Below are 13,455 nucleotides of genomic sequence, written 5' to 3' on the forward strand. Positions count from 1 at the left end.
CGCTCGCCCGCGCGCCCGGGCGCCCGCGGAGGCGGCGGCGCCGGGACCCCCCTCCCGCGGGGCTCCCGGGTCTCCGGGGCCGAGCGAGACCCCGAATCCCGGTGCGGGCCGGGACCAGGGCGCGGCCGCACCCCCCACCCACCCCGGCGCGGGGGCCCGGCCGCGGGAACGCCCTCCCGGAATGAAGCGCTTCCCGGTGCCTTCAAGGTAGCTCGGTTCCGGATCGGGAACCCCCCCGGTCTTCCCTCTCAGGTCCCTGCTGTCCAGAATTGAAGAGAACCCCAATCTCCTCGGGTCGGGCGGGAGATAGCCCCAGTGCTCCCCAGTCCCCACACGCTCCATTTCCCCAGTCGGAGCGAGAAGCCGCCCTCAGAGGGCCCAGTTTCCTCCCAACCTAATTTAGAGCCCCCCACCCCCACCCCAGGGCTCTAATTTAGAGCCCTCGCTCCGTTCCCAGGATCCTATATCCAGTTTGGGGGACCCACTCAATGCCTCGCGTCCCGAGTGGGGAAGCTCCATCAGCACCCCAGTAGAAACCGTATCCTCTTCCCCAATCCGTCCTCAGCCCTTGGTGTCCAAAGTGATAGTCCCCCTTAGTTTCCCCAAATCCCTGCCGTCCACGTTAGTGGACCCTATAGTCTGTTGAGAAAATCCCGCGCCCCAAGCCCGGGTTCCCATTTTGCCGCCACCCCCACCCCCCGGTGTGAGGAGCCTCCCCTGGTTCTCTCCCTCCCTGGCCGGTTTTTGTGAGATCCATTCAGACTCCTGTCCTGATTCGGGAAACCCGGTTCCAGACGCTCACCACCCCCACCACACCGAGGCTGGAGGAAAAGGCAGTGCCTCTTAGAGCCTCCTGTTTCCAGTTTAGGAGCCCAACGCCTCAGCTGTGCACCGTCCCCTCCGAATGACCCCCTTCTTTTGCAGAGGTCTAAGCTCCACCCCATCCGATTGGAAGAGACTAAACTACCTACCCACTGCATTTGGAATGACTTCCCTCAGTCCCTCTTATTTTGAGGCTACTCCCCATGAAGGCAAACACCTTCCTTTCTACCCCCATCTTCTGGGTCTCTGGGATCCCCCAGCACTTGCACCCAAGGCTCCTGGGAGTCACCTCACATACCCCTAAAATTCCCTCCCTCCAGCCTGGGAACAACCCTGAGAAAGTATTCTGGTTCGCCAGGGGAGCTGCGGGGCCACTCTCATCCCCACCTCTCCATATCCCCACCTCTCCTTATCCCCACCTCTCCATATTCCCACCTCTCCTTATCCCCACCTCTCCATATTCCCACCTCTCCTTATCCCCACCTCTCCATATTCCCACCTCTCTATATTCCCACCTCTCCATGTCCCCACCTCTCCATATCCCCACCTCTCCATATCCCCACCTCTCCATATCCAAGCCTTAGGACCCCTCACTTCCCCAGCTGAAACCAGCCAAAAAAGGGTCAAACCAGGAAGCTTAGGCGGCCAACACCCCTTCTTCCCATCCCTGCTGGGGGTCTCAGTGCCATCCAAGCCCCTCCCTCCCAACTCACCTTCTACTCCTTCCCCCATCCCTACCTTAATCCATCCAGTGTAATCCAGTGACAACCCATGTTGACAAGCCCTTTGCTGTTCACCTTCACATTCCATCCTGAATTCAACACCTTTTATTCCTGGGCATCATAACTCTGACCCCTGGAAGGGTGCCCATCCCCCTCTTGTTAGCCCTCCTTCCCTCCCCCCACCCCAACCACCAGGCAGAGAAGAAAGTGAGAGACTTACAGTAATGGTTTCCTTGGGGACCTTCTGGGAACGCTCAGCAGGTATATCCTGCCACCCTGTGAGCATAACACTAGAAACAAACTTGCTCTTTCCTGTTTGTGTCCCCTACTCTGCCCCACAGTTTCTCAGCATCCCCTGGACTGGGGACTGGGGGGCCAGCCACACAAGGCATTTCTTACCATTCCAACACAAAAGCATTCCAGTTTGTGTCGTAGCAGAGACACAGATGAGGGTGAGCAGGCAGCCTCTGCGGTATTAGGGAGCTGACTCTTCTTAGGTCTGAACTTAAAAAGCGTCATTGGAGAGGTGCGGGGAGTAGAGATCTTCCAGTGTTCCTGGACTTTGGTTTGTATGCTGGTGCTGCTGGGCAGATGAGCTTGAAGGATAGGAAATGGGTCCTTTCCGGCAGTGGCGACCTACCCACGAGAACATGCCTCTCGAAAGGGATCTCCTTCATCCCTCTCCAGAAGAGAAGAGGAAACAGAAGAAGAAACGCCTGGTGCAGAGTCCCAATTCCTACTTCATGGATGTGACATGCCCAGGATGCTATAAAATCACCATGGTCTGTAGCCATGCACAAACAGTAGTTTTGTGTGTTGCCTGCTCCACTGTTCTCTGCCAGCCTACAGGAGGAAAAGGAAGGCTACAGAAGGATGTTCCTTCAGGAGGAAGCAGCACTCAAAGCACTCTGAATCAAGATGAGTGGGAAACCATCTCAATAAACACATTTTGGATTAAAAAAAAAAAGGAAATGGGTAAGGGCATCTGTTCAGAGTCAGCCAACGCTGTGTAAGAAGTAGCTTGAGATAGGATCCATGTATTAGCATATTCATTGAGAATCTGAGGAGGAAGCGTCTACCTCTTTTGGTCAGTAGCTTGTTTGTATCACAGTAACATGGGTTAGACTTAGACAAGTCCTCTTTCAGTGCAGGTTTATCTCAGCCGCGGCAGCTTCAGTCCACTTTGTTCACAGTAGGGGCAACAAGTCCTTCTAGAGGTAGCCCTCACAGAACAATGCAGTTGTAAACTCATGATCCTCATAGTAAATTGAGGATCTCAGTGGTATTAAGGAAAAATGATCTTTAGAGCAACAGGCCCAGACTTCAGAATTAAGAGATTAGAGGATGTGGTTCCAGCTCTTTTTCTCTGGTACTACACACACAGAACATCACTCAGAGAATAAAAGAAGAATTTGCTTTATAGTTTTTTAAAAATCCTCTTGAGAAAGACAGTGGGCAAATGATATGCAACTTGGCACACGTATTTACTGAACATCTTCTACGTACTAGACACTGTCCTAGGTGCTGTAGTCCCAGCAGCTGCCTTTGTAAAGCTTGCGTTCTAGAGATGAGAGTCATATAAGTAAATGAATGAACGAATGAGTGAATGAATAAATAATAGATAAATAAATGGTGTGTTCAGTTAGATGTTGTAAGTGCCACAGAGAAGGAAGGGTGATAGGGAGGGTGGGTACTATGGGGAAGAAGGTGAGATGAAATTTTATATATATATATACATATATATATATATATTTTTTTTTTTTTTTGAGATGGAGTCTTGCTCTGTCACCCAGGCTGGAGTGCAGTGGCGTGATCTCGGCTCACTGCAATCTCTGCCTCTTGGATTCAAGTGATTCTCCTGCCTCAGCCTCCCCAGTAGCTGGGATTACAGGCGTCCACCATCACTCCTGACTAATTTTTTGTATTTTTAGTAGAGATGGGGTTTCGCCGTGTTGGCCAGGCTGGTCTTGAACGCCTGACCTCAGGTGATCTGCCCACCTCTGCCCTTGAAAGTGTTGGGATTACAGGCGTGAGCCAGCGCACCTGGCCTGAGATGCAATTTTAAATCAACAACATTCTCATGGGGAGGGTGATGTTTTAGCAAAGACTTGAAGGAGATGAGGTAAATGAGTCTACTCTATGATACAGAACTCTCATTTAAGCAGAATGTCTGCATCTCTTAAGTGCAATGATAACCAACATTCGTATTTTGATATGCACTACTCTAAAACTGTAGGTCAAGTGGACTAGGGGTGGATGGGGGCTCAGAAAATGGCAGTTTTTGAACAAACACCTCTATCAGATGAGAAGGCTGAGAGCTGAGGGTTTTCCTTGGCCACTCTCGGAGAAACACAGCTTTAAGATATATTGAAGAGCCTTTGAGAATGACAACAACAAAATTAAAGATTAAATTATAGTCCATGTGGTTTTAGCATGCAGAGTATTTCACAGTGTTCTCATTCTTTGAAAATGCAATATTGGCCGGGCGCAGTGACTTACGCCTGTAATCCCAGCACTTTGGGAGGCTGAGGTGGATGGATCACGAGGTCAGGAGTTCGAGACCACCTGGCCAACATGGTGAAACCCTGTCTCTACTAAAAATACAAAAATTATCCTGGCGTGGTGGTACACGCCTGTAATCCCAGCTACTTAGGAGACTGAGACAGGAGAATTGCTTGAACTCGGGAGACGGAGGTTGAAGTGAGCTAAGATTGCACCACTGCACTCCAGCCTGGGTGACAGAGTGAGACTCCATCTCAGAAAAAAAAAAGAACAAAAGAAAATGCAATATCCAAACAAAGCTCTGAATTACCTGGAACTTCCCATTTCTTGTCCATGCAAGACAAGGAAAAATTTACTGTAAGCTGATTAAGAGCCATGCATTTATAATCAGTCCATTTTACAAACTTCCCCCACTTAAAAAAATATATATATATACCTATATATATATTTTTTCTTTCTTTTTTTGAGGCAGGGTCTCACTCTGTTGCCCAGGCTGGAGCGCTGTGGCACAATGAGGGTTCACTGTAGCCTCAGCCTCCTGGTCTCAAGCAGTCTTCCCAACGCAGCCTCCCAAATAGCTGGGACTACACATGCATGCCACCATGCCCAGCTAATTTTTGTTTCATTTTGTTTTGCAGAACGGGGTCTAACTATGTTGCCCAGGCTGGTCTCAAGCTCCTGGACTCAAGCAATCCTCCACCACCACGGCCTCCCAAAGTGCTGGGATTACAAATATAAGCCACTATGCCCAGCCTAAAAAGTAGACTTTATTTTTATTGAGGAGAAGGTACAGAGATTTCCCCATACCCACTGACCCCACATGTATGTAACCTTTCCCACTAACCTTTCCCACTGTCAACATCCCCCACCAGAGTGCTACATTTGTTACAAATGGTGAACCTATACTGACACATTGTTATCACCCAGAGTCCATAGTTTAGAGTTCACTCTTGGTTTTATACATTCTATGGGTTTGGGCAAATGTATAAGGACATGTATCTCCCATTATACTGTCATACAGAGTAGTTTCACTGTCCTAAACATTCTCTGTGCTCCACCTATTTGTTCTCCCCTCCCCCAACCCCTGACAACCCCTGATCTTTCACTCTCCATAGTTTTCTCTTTTCAAGAATGTCATATAGGCCGGACGCGGTGGCTCACGCCTGTAATCCCAGCACTTTGGGAGGCCGAGGCAGGCGGATCACGAGGTCAGGAGATCGAGCCCATCCTGGCTAACATGGTGAAACCCCGTCTCTACTAAAAATACCAAAAATTAGCTGGGCGTGGGCGTGGTGGTGGGCGCTTTTAGTTCCAGCTACTCGAGAGGCTGAGGCAGGAGAATGGCGTGAACCCAGGAGGCAGAGCTTTCAGTGAGCCGAGATCGCCCCGTTGCGCTCCAGCCTGGGCAACAGAGCGAGACTCCGTCTCAAAAAAAAAAAAAAAAAAAGAACGTCGTATAGTTTGAATCATACAGTAGTAGCTGTTTCAGATTGGCTTCTTTCACTTAGTAACACACAGTTAAGATTCCTCTATGGTGGCTTTTTTTGTGTGTGGGTTTTATTTTTTTGTTTCTTGGGTTTTTTTGCTCGTTTGTTTTGTTTGTTTGTTTGTTTGAGACAAAGTTTCACTCTGTTGCCCAGGCTAGAGTGAAGTGGCATGATCAGGCTCACTGCAGCCTCAACCTCTCAGGCTCAAGTGATCCTCCCACCTCAGCCTCCCGAATAGCTGGGACTACAGAATAGTTGGGACTACAGGCACACACCACCGCCCCTGGCTAATTTTTGTATTTTTTGTAGAGACAGGGTTGCACCATGTTGCCCAGGCTGGTCTGGAACTTCTAGCTTCAAGTGATCCACCTGCCTTAGCCTCTCAAAGTGCTGGGATTACAGGTGTGAGCCATCTCGCCTGACCCCCTCTATGTCTTTCCATAGCTTGAAAGCTCGTCTGTTTTTAGTGCTGAATGTGCTCTAGATGTGCCACAGTTTATGCATCCCTTCACCTCCTGAAAGACGTCTTGGTTGCCTTCAGGTTCTGGCAATTATGATGAAAGCTCAGGTTTTTGTGTGGACATAGGTCTTCAGTCCCACACTTTTTTGTCCTAATTTTTCTCTCTTTTTTTTTCCTTCTTTCAGATTTCTGGACTCAACCAGAAGGCTGTGAGCTGGAGTAATGAGAGCACTTGACTGAGAGTCCAAAGATCCATATGCTGGTCTTAGGACTACCACTGTTTCTGGTTGGGTGGTTCTAAGGATACGCCACTTAGCCTTCTGAGCTTCCATTTACTTTCGGAGCTGCTGCAAGACTTAAGTGAGATCATGTATTTGAAAGCACCTTAGACACTCTAAAGCACTATGGGAAAGTAAAGGTAGTCCATCAAAAGCACTATGGGGGTGCCGGGTGTGCTGACTCACGCCTGTAATCCTAGCATTTTGGGAGGCTGAGGTGGACAGATCACTTGAGGTTAGGAGTTTGAGACCAGCCTGGCCAACATGGCAAAACCCCGTCTCTACCAAAAATACAAAAATTGACCAGGCGTGGTGGTACATGCCTGTAATCCCAGCTACTGGGGAGGCTGAGGTGGGAGAATCGCTTGAACCCAGGAGACAGAGCCTGCAGCGAGCCGAGATCCTACCACTGCACTCCCGCCTGGGCAACAGAGTGAGACTCCATCTCAAAACAAATGAACAAAAAGCAGCACTCTGAGAGAAGGAAAAAAAAAAAGAGAAAAGTTAGGACAAAAAGCAGCACGATGGGAAGGTAAGGATAGAGCTGTCCATCAACTCTATACAATGGAATATTATTTGGCCATAAAAAAGAATACGGTACTGGTACATTTTACAACACACATGAACCTTGGAGACATTTTACTAAGTGAAAGGAGCCAGAAACAAAAGGCCACACATTTCATGATTCCATTTACATGAGATGTCCACAATAGGCAAATCCACAGAAACAGGAAGTAAATAGTGTCTGCCTAGAGCTTGCAGTGTGAGGGAAGACATGGGGAAGTGGGGAGTGACTGCCAATGGGTCCAGGTTTCTTTCTGGAGTGATAAAAATGTTCTAAAATTGGTTATAGTGATGGTTACACAATTCTGTGAATATATTTTAAAATGTTGAATTACATACTTTAAGTGGGTAAATTGGATGGCATGTGAATTATATCTCTATAAAGCTGTTACCAAAAAAAAAAAAAACAAAAACCATTTACCTAGTTTGAACCTTTCCCTGATTTCAGTGCCTATCCATGGAAATGAATTGCCCCTCTTTTCTCCCATAACACTGTGCTTTCACTTTTATTGTTATTATTATTATCTAGAAATTATTAAACGCTTTCCACTTACTAGACATGGTGCTAAGCACTTTGCAGGGATTTTCCCATTTCATTCTCCCAGCAATTCTACAAGGTAGGAACTACTAAGTTTTTATTTTACTAACCAAGAAAACAAGCCTTAGAGAAGTTAAGTAATTTGTCCAAAGTCACATACAGATACTCCTCTATTTACAATGAGGCTACATCCCAATAAAACCATCATAAGCCAAAAATATTTTCAGGCTAGGCTCAGTGGCTCACACCTGTAATCCCAGCACTTTGGGAGGCTGAGGTAGGAGGATCGCTTGAGTCTAGGAGTTTGAGACCAGCCTGGACAACATGGCGAAATCCCATCACTATTAAAAATACAAAACATCAGCCAGGAGTGGTGGCACATGCTTGTAGTCCCAGCTACTTGGGAGGCTGAGGTGGGAGGATCACTTGAGCTCAGGAAGTCAAGGCTGCAATGAGCCATGATTATACCACTGCATTCCAGCCTGGGTGAAGGGAGTAAGACTCTGTCTCAAAAAAAGAAAAAAGAAAAAACAAGTGTGGTGGCATGCCCTGTAGTCCCAGCTACCCTGGAGGCTGAGGCGTGAGGTGAGCCTGGAAGGTTGAAGCTGCAGTGAGCCATGATTGTGCCACTGTATTCCAGTCTGGGCAACAGAGTGAAATCCTGTCTCTCTCTCTCTCTGTCTGTCTCTCTCTCTCTCTCTATATATGTGTGTGTGTGTGTGTGTGTGTGTGTGTATAATGCATTTCATACCCAGAAAAACGTACCATAAAGTCAAAATCTCATAAGTCGCACCATTGTAAATTAGGGATCATCTGTACTAAATGTTAGCATTTAGCTAACATTTAGCTAATAGCTAAGATGTATTGAGCAATTATTGTGTATCAGGCACTTTGCATTGGGAAACTCATTCAATCCTTGCAACAGCTCTCTGAGGCAGGTCCCTATTTTACAGATCAGGAAATGAAAACATTGAGAGGTCAACTTGCTAATAAAGATAAGATGGGTGGTAAGTGAGGGGGCTGAGATTTGAATTCAAGTCTGATACCAGAATTCCCATCATGCACTTCATCATGAACATAATTTTATGTTATCTACCTATTTAATGCACACACAATGCACCTATTATTACAGATGGTTCTGGAATGTCTGTTAGGCTGGAATGGGAGCTCTCTAAGGGAAAGTCCCTTAAACCTCTTTGCATTCTCCTCCACCACCCCTTATCCTCAGGACCATACCTTACACTAAGTACTCAATAGTGGTTTTTGTTTGTTTGTTTGTTTGTTTTTGGGACACGGTCTCACTCTGTCACTCAGGCTGGAATGCAGTGGCATGAGCTCGGCTCACTGCAACCTCTGCCTCCTGGGCTCAAAGGATCCTCCCACCTCAGCCCCCTAAATAGCTGGGACTACAGGCTCAAGCCACCACACTCAGCTAGTTTTTGTATTTTTTGTAGAGACAGAGTTTTGCTATGTTGCCCAGGCTGGTCTCAAATTCCTGAGCTCAAGTGATCTGCCCGCCTCAGCCTCCCCAAGTGCTGGGATTACAAGCATGAGTCACCACGCCCGGCCTCACTAGTTGTACTTGCCTAGAAACCATCACTGTGCTAGGGCTGGAGGATGAGATGGTGAAGGAGACAGACAGTGATTCCTACTTTCACAGATGTGACAATCTGGAGACACAGTAGTTTTACATACATCTTTTTTGTCTAGGCTGGTCTTGAACTCCTGAGCTCAAGCGATATTCCCGCCTCAGCCTCCCAGAGTGCTGGGATTACATGCATGTGCCACCACACCTGGCTGATATACATCTTTTTAACCAAGTCATTTGAATCACTGCAATAATTAAATGTAGTAGGTTCTATTAATGTGCTTGCCTTACAGATGACGAAGCTGAAACTCAAACATCTGAAGTGACGTGTCCAAGGCCATGCAGCTGGCCAGTCTAAAAATCTAGCTCTACCTGACCCAAACATTATGCTACACTCTGTCTCCATTCCCCACCCCCCAACTTTCCCCCGCTGCCCTGGCAGGGAGGGAATTAAATAAACTATTCTGCTTGCCCAGCTGAGAACACCCACAGTCTGTCCAGACCTGCTGACTCTCCCACTTTCTCACTTTCTCACTGTCGCTTCCAATGACAGCCAGGGCTGGTTTGATGTGTCAGTGAAAGGGGGGATGCTTCAGAGTTCTATGGTTTCAGCATCTGAAGTCACCTCTCTGCTGTAATTAACTCTGTGATTTAATCTGCTCAACTAATCATTCTACAATTCAGGGGCCAAAGACAAAGATGTTAAGAGGATGCCTCCTTTATGTTTTATTTTTTAAAATGTTTATTTTGGGAAACTGAAACTGCGGACCTGGAGAAGTGAAACCACAGGTCTGTCAGTGCTGACGGTGGGGAAGGGGTGCCAGGCTGCAGGCAGGGGCCTCTCTTACACTTAGGCCAGACCTAAAGGTAAGGGGCTGGCTAGAGGGGAGGTTCTCATCTCTGAGCCCCGTCTGGAGAACAAAGCGCCCTCCCTAGAGCCCAGGTTTTCAGGGACCAGGGAAATAGTTTTTGGAGTTTGTGAACTTAGTGGAAAAAGTATTAGGGAGTTAGGAGCCTGGGGCTCCACCTCTGACCTTGAAGCAGGCTCTTCCCCTCTCTGAGCACTAGTTTATTCATGTGCAAAATGGAAAGTGGCATATTATTCCAGAGATGGAAAATTGGTTTCAGTTTTTCTACTTGGCCTCCCAAATTACCTCCAAAATGAATGATAGTGGCTAAGGCTGGGCAAGGATAGAAATCGGGTGATTGATTAGTGATGTCTGCCTTGGTGCAGGTAGTCATGGAACAGTAGAAAGTGTGCTATAGTGTTGCCTTCTCTGGACTAGATGATCACTACGTCTTTTCCAGTTTTGGTCTTCTAGAGACCTTACAACAAGAAGGGCAAGGATTAAGAGCTATGCAGCATCCCCAGGAGTCAGACAACCAAGGGAGGAACCATCAAAGTGACAATTTTATTAATAATGATAATACATGATTCTATATGTGGAGGAAAAGAATTTACATCAAACCGTAAGCCATTTGCATCAAACCATTAATGTGGTGGGGAGGCGTGTGTGTTAGTACGAGTATGAATTTTTTCTGTGAGTATAGATTTATCTTAACAACCAGAAAACAGTAAAAACTGTTTAACGTTGTGGGGAGGCATGTGTGTTAGTATGAGTATGAATTTTTTCTGTGAGTATGGATTTATCTTAACAACCAGAAAACAGTAAAAATAATTTAAATGAGTCTATTTAAAGACTGTTCAAGAACACCGATAGCAGCATTATTCATAATAACCAGAAACTGGAAGTAATCCAAACGTCCATCAACAGGAGAATGGATAAACTATGATATATTCATACAATGGAATACTATGTAAAATGAAAAGGGCCGGGCACCCAACACTTTGGGAGGCCAAGGCGGGTGGATCACTTGAGGCCAGGAGTTCAGGACCAGCCTGGCCAACATGGTGAAACCCCATCTCTACTAAAAATACAAAAATTAGCTGGGTGTGGTGGCACAGGCCTGTAATCCCAGCTACTTGGGAGGCTGAGAATCACTTGAACCCGGGAGGCGGAGGTTGCAGTGTGCCAAGATCATTCCCAGATCACGCCACTGCACTCCAGCCTGGGTAACAGAGACTCCATCTCAAAAAAAAGAAAAAAAGACCATGCTTAAAAAGACCATGCTTGGTGGCTCACACCTGTAATCCCAGCACTTTGAGAGGCTGACGCGGTCAGATTGCTTGAGGCCAGGAGTTCAAGACCAGCTTGGCCAACATGGTGAAACCGTCTCTACTAAAAATACAAAAATTAGCCGGGTGTGGTGGTGTGAGCCTGTGGTCCCAGCTACTGGGGAGGCTGAGGCAGGAGAATTGCCTGAACCCAGGAAGCAGAGATTGGAGTAAGCCGAGATTGAGATCGTGCCACTGCACTCCAGCCTGGGCAACAGAACAAAACTCCATCTCAAAAAAAAAAAAAAAGGCACAAATGACAGACACATATAACAATACAAATGAATTTCTTTCTTTCTTTTTTTTGAAACAAAGTCTTGCTCTGTCACCCAGGCTGGAGTGCCTCCCAAGTTTTATATATAAATTTTTATATATAGCTACAACCCAGATTAAGATACAGATCCATAAAAGTGACCACTCACCATGTGTGGCTACTGAGCACTTGAGATGCAGCTGGCCCAAACTGACCAGTGCTGTAAGTGCAAAATATACATTGGATATCAAAGAATGCAGAAAATGAATGTAAAATACAGTGATAATAATTTTACATTGATTACATGTTGAAATGTAATTTTTGAATATATTATTAAAATAAATTTCACCTGTTTCATTTTATGTCTTTTTATTTTTATTTATTTATTTATTTTTATTTATTTTTTTGAGACAGAGTCTTACTCTTTCACCCAGGCTGGAGTGCAGTGGCGCAATCTTGGCTCATTGCAACCTCCACCTCCTTCATTCAAACGATTCTCCTTCCTCAGCCTCCCGAGTAGCTGGGATTACAAGCACCCACCACCACACCCAGCTAATTTTTGTATTTTTAGTAGAGACATGGTTTCACCCTGTTGGCCAGGCTGGTCTCCAACTCCTGACCTCAGGTGATCCACTGGCCTCGGCCTCCCAAAGTGCTGGGATTACAGGAGTGAGCCACCGCGCCCGGCCTTTATGTCTTTTTAATGTGGTTCCTAGAAAATTTTTAAATTACATATATGGTTTATAGCTGTAGCTGGCTTTTTTTTTTTTTTTTTTGAGATGGAGTCTCGCTCTGTCGCCTAGGCTGGAGTGCAGTGGCGCGATCTTGGCTCACTGCAAGCTCCACTTCCTGGGTTCATGCCATTCTCCTGCCTCAGCCTCCCGAGTAGCTGGGACCACAGGCGCCCGCCACCACGCCCGGCCAATTTTTTGCATTTTTAGTAGAGACGGGGTTTCACAGTGTTAGGATGGTCTCAATCTCCTGACCTCATGATCCGCCCGCCTCGGCCTCCCAAAGTGCTGGGATTACAGGCATGAGTGTAGCTGGCATTTTATTTCTATTGGGCAGCACTGATATTGAACCTTTCCTTCCTCCAGAAAGTTATCTCCTGCTTCCATGTCAATATCTGCTTCCCTCTTCCCAAAGAAAAACGTGATTATGACCTGTATTCCCATAGATTAGTTTTGCCTGTTTCATAATTTCATATAAATGGAATTTTTGTATGTATTTTTTTGCATCTGGCTTCTTTTGCTCATACAGTTTGTTGTTGTTGTTGTTGTTGTTTTGAAACAAGGTCTCACTTTGTTACACAGGCTGGAGTGCAGTGGCATGATCTCGGCTCACAGCAGCCTTGACCTCAAGCGAATTCAAGCGATCCTCCTGCCTCAGCCTCCTGAGTAGCTGGGACTACAGGCATGCACCACTACCCCCGGCTAATTTTTGTATTTTTCATAGAGATGGGGTTTTGCCATGTTGTCCAGGCTGGTCTCGAACTCCTAGGCTCAAGTGATCTGCCCTCCACCACCTCCCAAAGTGCTAGGATTACAGGCATGAGTCACTGTGCCTCAACATACAGTTTTTGAAATTCATCCAAGCCGAGCATAGTGGCTGACACCTCTAATCCCAGCACTTTGTGAGGCCAAGGTGGGAGGATCACTTGAGGCCAGGAGTTCAAGACCAGCCTGGGCAACATAACAAAATCCCCCCTCTACAAAAATATAAGGAAATTAGCCAGATATGGTGGTATGAGCCTGTAGTCCCAGCTACTTGAGAGGCTAAGGCAGGAGGATCTCTTTAGCCCGGGAGTTTGAGGAAACAGTGAACCATGATTGTGCCACTGCATTCCAGCCCGGGTGACAGAACAAGACCCTGTCAAAAAAGAAAAAAAGAAGTGAGAGTGATACTTTACAAACACACACACACACACACACACACACACACACACACACAGAAAAAATTAAAAGGGGAATAGGATGAGCGAGTGGAGATAGAGTAACAAAGGTAAAGAAGGATTGAGCTACATCTGGCCGGGTGCGGTGGCTCATGCCTGTAATCCCAGCACTTT

The 13,455-nt window shown here is 46.7% G+C and overlaps 1 long non-coding RNA gene and 1 pseudogene across 1 annotated transcript; one reads left to right on the plus strand and one right to left on the minus strand.

The window, feature by feature from the left end:
- Nucleotides 1-39: 39 nt before the first annotated feature.
- Nucleotides 40-2,292, minus strand: LOC129049353 (uncharacterized). The gene is made up of 3 exons (XR_008512400.1): nt 1,944-2,292; nt 1,765-1,820; nt 40-1,677 (listed from the first exon to the last, which is right to left on the minus strand). It is a non-coding gene; the product is annotated as an uncharacterized LOC129049353 (long non-coding RNA).
- Nucleotides 1,418-6,827, plus strand: LOC129049351 (small ribosomal subunit protein eS27-like; annotated as a pseudogene).
- The last annotated feature ends 6,628 nt before the right edge of the window (nt 6,828-13,455 follow it).

This window comes from Pongo abelii, chromosome 10 (genome assembly GCF_028885655.2).
Source record: "Pongo abelii isolate AG06213 chromosome 10, NHGRI_mPonAbe1-v2.0_pri, whole genome shotgun sequence".
In the NCBI taxonomy this organism is placed as follows: domain Eukaryota; kingdom Metazoa; phylum Chordata; class Mammalia; order Primates; family Hominidae; genus Pongo; species Pongo abelii.